The sequence below is a fragment of the Euprymna scolopes genome, chromosome 13 (assembly GCF_053919585.1).
Source record: "Euprymna scolopes isolate OS-2025 chromosome 13, ASM5391958v1, whole genome shotgun sequence".
NCBI classification, from domain to species: domain Eukaryota; kingdom Metazoa; phylum Mollusca; class Cephalopoda; order Sepiida; family Sepiolidae; genus Euprymna; species Euprymna scolopes.
In genome coordinates, this window is record NC_136494.1 from 94,338,949 (window position 1) to 94,345,890 (window position 6,942).

A 6,942-nucleotide genomic window follows, 5' to 3' on the forward strand; every position below is an offset into this window, starting at 1 on the left:
CTTCAAACACAACCCCTTATACACTAAAACTACAAGCAAACTAAAACATCCGCCTCATTATATACACATATATATATACATGTATATATCTATTGTCATCCACATACAGTACTGTTTCATTGTATCACAACTCATCAGTGCGGCTAGGCAAACACCTTTCCCCAGCCGTGGATTGAACCTACAACCGTCGCATTGACAGTCGGCAGCTCTCACCGTTCGGTTACGAATCAGTGCCATAAATATTTCTCCTAGAGTGTGAATTAAATCCACACCCTCCCGTCGCTCAGTGCTCGAACCATCAGCTTGTTTACAAACAAATTAATTGTGGGCTTCGCTTAATCGCTTTTAAATACGCGTCGGGTGAAAATATATTTACAAAGTGCTCAACCCAAAGAGGGGGGGGCTTTAATTGTTATATATACATATATATACATGTATATATATATATATATATATATATATATATATATATATAGTAATTTATAAAATATATATGGCGATTAAGCTACACTGAATATTCTGCGTTTCATCCAACTATAGGATTCGTCAGGCTTATGCGCATAAGCCTGACGAATCCTATAGTTGGATGAAACGCAGAATATTCAGTGTAGCTTAATCGCCATATATATTTTATAAATTACTAACTAGCTCTACCTACGTATTGAGCACTTTTGAAGTAAATACTTAAAGTTTACGCATAAATCTATACTTTCGTATATTAAATTTATGCGAATAAATGAAGTAGTTATATATATATATATATATATATATATATATATATATAGCTACACAGAATATTCCACGTTTCATTCACACTAGGATTCATGAATCCAAGTATGGGTGAAATATTCTGTATAGCTTAATTGCCATATATATTTTATAACTTACCACCTAGCTTTTCCTATGTATTGAGCACTGTTAAAATAAATACTTAAAGTTTACACATAAATTTATACATTCATATATTAATTTATGTGATTAAATTAGGTAGTCATATATATATATATATATATATATATATATATACACATACATATATATTTATACATATATGTATATACATATATATATATACATATACATACATATATACACACATATATATACATATATACAAACATATATATATATACATACATACATATATATACATATATATACATACATATATATACATACATATATATATATACATACATATATATATATACATACATATATATATATATACATACATGTATATACATATATATATGCACATAAATATATATATATATATACTTATATGATGATGATTGCAACGTCTTGTCAGACGAGTGCCACTCCCTCAGACACTTTAAGTCCATTAGTCCAAATGCCTGAGTGAGTATCTATATAAAGATGATGTTACAGTCTTAGCTTTGTATGACAGTTAAGTCTCTCTCTCGGTTCAAAATGTTGAGATCCAGCAACAAGCAAGAGCAAGATAGCCAGCAACAAGTTAAACTGCAGACCAGCTTAATGCGGGTACTGGTCTCCCGCTTTCTGGTTTTTTAAATCAGAGATTTGCTTCTCCTAGAAAGGTTGCCTTCAACACGGCTTACGGGAGCCCTCTCCACCCCAACACATATATACATACACACACATATACATGGTGCTAGTTGGCTGTTGATCCCGAAAAAGGGTTCATTCGCCCTTTGGAAGGTTTTGTTTTTAATCCCTCAGGGAGACTAGCCGTCCTACTCACCAAACAAGTCTGGTGGGGAAACCAGTTTAGTCGCCGGAGACCCGACCATGAGGCAGGTAGTACTGGAATACATGGTACCAGTAGCATATGACATGACATGACCTGACACATATATACGTGCATACATACATACATCCATATAAGAGAAAGAAAATTAAAACTGTAAGTTGAACTTTATATATATATATATATATATATATATATATATATATATAATTTAAAGCTGAACGTCTGTGTGTGTGTCTGGTCATGAATAGGCTCCTATATGGTTGACTATTATAGAAAACTGATCACATATGATAGAAGATGTATCGAGACACAGGAATGGGTATGTTTGATCTGGCATAATGATGATTCATTAAAATTGTGGGGTCTGCATACGTGCCTGGTCCACAAAGTATAGAAATAAAAAATTTAAAAATTAAAAAAAAACGTTTACAAGTTTTTTTGATATAGATGTACATAAGAATACTTTGATAAGTATGTTTCAACTTAAATAGGGCTGGTATAATAAAATTGTGGGGTCTGCGTTCATGCTTGGCCTCCATAGAATGGAAATAGGCACAAACTTTAATAAAGACTTTTCATATCTATCTGCGTAAGTATACTTTGATAATTATGCTTCAGTTTGAAGAAATATGATATAATAAAATTATGGGGTGTTCATTCGTGCCTGACCTCCATAGAATGGAAATATGTCACAAAGTTTAACAAGGTTTTTTAATATAGATCCGCCGAATACTGTGATAAGTGTTTCAGTGTGAACAGGTATGGTATAATAAATTATGGGGTTTATCTATTTTATTTTTACTTTCATCATATTTTGCTTTGGTTTTGATGCCCTCAAATTCGAAGCTATCTCTTTACAACCCTTCCTTTTCATAACCTATCATACTTTCATAAATCAGAGTCCATTTTCTGTAGACTGTTTTTGAATCCAGTCAACGACGGGTACTTTTGCTAGTATATATATATATATATATATATATATATATATATATATATATATATATATATATATATATATATATATATGCATATATATATATAGTAAGTTATAAAATATATATGGCAATTAAGCTACACAGAATATTCCACGTTTCATCCACACTAGGATTCATGAATCCTAGTGTGGGTGAAATATTCTGTATAGCTTAATTGCCATATATATTTTATAACTTACCACCTAGCTTTTCCTATGTATTGAGCACTGTTGAAATAAATACTTAAAGTTTACGCATAAATTTATACTTTCATATATTAATTTATGTGATTAAATTAGGCAGTCATATATATATATATATATATATATATATATATATATATATATATATGGCACCGGACTGTGGTAAACATGGTCTGAGGTTCGATCCCTAGAAACAGTTGAACTACGCTGACGAGAGGTAACGACCTCGAAACACGCGTGTACGTAGATTACTGTTTTAAAAATAATAAATAAAAATGTTATATACGTCCAAACAAATTAAAAAGGGCGACTTTCTAAGTAAATAAAAAAAATGAGCTTCGAGGCGGAGCCAATATTAACCATATGTATCGCTTGAAAAAACAACAATAACAAAAAAAAAAAAATATATATATATATATATATATATATATATATATATATATATATATATATATATATATATATTATTTTGTTGTTGTTCCTTCTTATGAAACGGATTTTTAATTTAATTAAAATTTGATTTTTAAATTTTAAATTATAGATCACATTACTTAATATATATATATATATATATATATATATATATATATATATATATATATATATATATATTTAAAGGGGGTTAGAACAGTAGTCTAAAAGCAGATTGTATTTTAATGTGATAGTAAAATTACTAATTTAATTAAAATACAAGAAAAGAAACGTGCTCGTTGTAATTCAGATATATAATAAGCTCGATAGGCAAATATCCTAGAGCTACTTTAATATTTAGTAATGTGATTGATAATTTAAAATTCAAATTAGAATTAAAAATTAAAAATCTGTTTCATAAGAAGGAACAACAATTGAATTTGTTGTTGTTCCTTCTTATAAAACAGATTTTTAATTTTCAATTCTAATTTGAATTTTAAATTATCAATCACATTACTATATATATATATATATATATATATATATATATATATATATATATATATATATAGTAAACAACTGATGATCACTGAAAACTTAGAACTATTGAGAATTCGAGAAAGCAAGTTGATTCAGTGACTGCATGATATTAATTGACTTACTAACAAAATAATTTTCCAACGAAGGATTAAAAAAATAAGAAATTTTTTTATATAGTTTCCAAAAACTTCCAAAACTATCTATCTATCTATCTATCTATCTATCTATCTAATATGTATATATATATATATATTATATATATATATATATATTATTTTTCTTTTTACTATAATTATTAAATACCTACAGACACTAGTGTTTCATCCTTTTGGGAATTTTCAGTGCAGGGTGTCACGATTATATATATATATATATATATATATATATATATATATATATATATATATATATATATATATATATATATATAAAAGTGAAAGTGTCTGTGTGTGTGTGTGTGTGTGTGTGTATGTGTGTCTGCGTATCTGTGTGTGTGTGTGTGTGTGTGTGTGTCTGTGTCTGTGTACATTTCCCTACGCAATAACTCTGTCAATTTTTAGTCTACAGACTCGAAATTTGATATACAGGGTACTGAGATTTGGGAAAATCGATCACATCGATTTTGGCGAGAAATCTGGCGATTAAGGGGTCAAAGTTCAACGATATGACTATTGAGAACTCTACCAAACTCCTCCTACAATTTTGGGTCTATGCACTTGAAATTTTAGATATACGTTCCTTGGACATGGATCTAACTTAATAACTTGATTTGAGCCCCAAACAATAAATTTTAAGGGGTCATAAAGTTAAAAAAAGATTGATCTCTGCGGTCTCTTCCAAATTACTCAGACAGTTTCTGGTCTAAATATTTGAAATTTTACATAAAGGGTATTCAGAGATAGGGCAAGCTTTTTCATCAGTTTGGGTCGAAAATTTTAACAATATATAAATGTATATATGTCTGTTTGCATGTCTGCCTTAAACTTTCAATTGAGGCGACGGATTTTACCAAGATCAGTATCGTTTTAGAGTTCGACCCTTCATACGACAAATATCGAAAAATTGGCTAAAAACATTAATATCTTCCCCTTCAACTAGGCACTTTTCTATAGGGGTGTCACTTTTTTCGCTGATATTTTGTAAAGTTATCCTCCCCTTTAGATTGTCTAGCCTTAATTTAAAAAAAATGTTGCTTCCGGTTTGGCGGTGGTCGTAACAGCATAAACGTTAGGTTTTACCCCGTTATTTTCCTCCTTTGCAGTACAGGTTCGAGCCTACCTTCCTACTACCACTTTTATTTTTTTTCTCAACATACACATCCAAACACCCGGGCAACGCCGGGCTGAAATGCTAGTATATATATATATATATATATATATATATATATATATGAGGTGATTTTCCCTGCTAGGGGGTCATTGAAACACGTTTGCTAATGTGTAGCCAATAGCTCTCCAACAATCAATATATTGCTCTGTTTCATACATGGAGCACTCTTTGGAATGACATATTGTGTTGTTGTTAGAAGTTACTAAAAAATTCTACCAACAGTATAATAATATATATATATATATATATATATATATATATATATATATATATATATATATATATATTACAATAGAAAAATGCGAGCATGAAAAGTAACATGATTAAGCTTAAACATGGAAAAGAAAAGGACAAGATATTCTAGTAAAAATATAATAAATTTATAACTTGAAATATTGCAGCATTAAGAATTGATTATATAATGTTAAATGGAATTTAAAAAGAATTCTTAATGCTGCAATATTTTAAATTAGAAATTTATTATATTTTTTACTAGAATATCTTGTCTTTTTCTTTTTCCAGTTTTAACAACTAGTTCTTTACTTTTCCATCTTTAAGCTTAACCATATTACTTTTCATGCTAGCATTTTTCTATTGTAATCCATGATTTTTCCAGGTTTCTAATAAATTCATTTGTTCTTTGTTTAATGTCAGTCTTATGTTTTGCCCCCATAAACACATATGTAATAGCAATATACGGCACTCATCTGCTTTACATAAAATCACCCCAATTATCTCCTTTCCATTCTTTCTGTTTCACTTGTAACTTCTCTTTTTGAGACAGCAGTGAATTAGTAGCAACAGTATTCGCCGAAACAACGTGGTAGCTATGGAAACCAGTCATAAAAAGCGTCGCTCACCTCCTTACACATTTTTACAATTTTGAACACCGGAAAATTCATCATAACTTTTGTTTTACAAAACGAAAATTGAAAAATTTTTTTCACAATATAGCTGAGAAGGTGACCTATAAACTGTAAGAATTGTTTGAAATTTGGTCGAAAAATGAGTGAGAGGTGAAGCTTTAAAGCAGTTCTCGGTGACTAAAACTGTCACTTAACCACATATTCAAACAGAGTAATCTTTGAATGATATATATATATATATATATATATATATATATATATATATATATATATATATATCGTTTATTCACTGTTTGAATGATATATATATATATATATATATATATATATATATATATATATATATATATACATTCATTGTTTGAATGAGATATGTAGTTTTACAGTTCATAGATTACCTTCTCAGCTATATTTTGAAAAAAATTTTTTTTCAATTTCATTAAGTAAAACAAATGTTATAATAAAATTACTGTGTTCCAAAATTCTCATGATGTGTAACGAACAGAGAGACGTTTCTTTTTTGATTGGCTGTTGGTTACAATAGCAACAAAATTTGTTACGCTGCCTCAAATCAGCTGGGAATGGTGGATATAAAAAAAAACTGCCGCTAATAATTCACAGGTAACAAGTGAAACAGAAAAAAAATTGTATTTCAAAGGAAAGCTTAGAAACATCATGGATTACATAGAAGAATGCAAGCATGAAAAGTAATATGGTTAAGATTTAAACATGGAAAAGTAAAGGACTAGTTGTTAAAACTGGTAAAGATAAAAACAAGATATTCTGGTAAAAATATAATACATTTATAACTTAAAATATTGCAGTACAGGGTGACCCCCCCCCCAAAAAAAACGGGCCCCGTGTACACTTTATGTGATATCTCC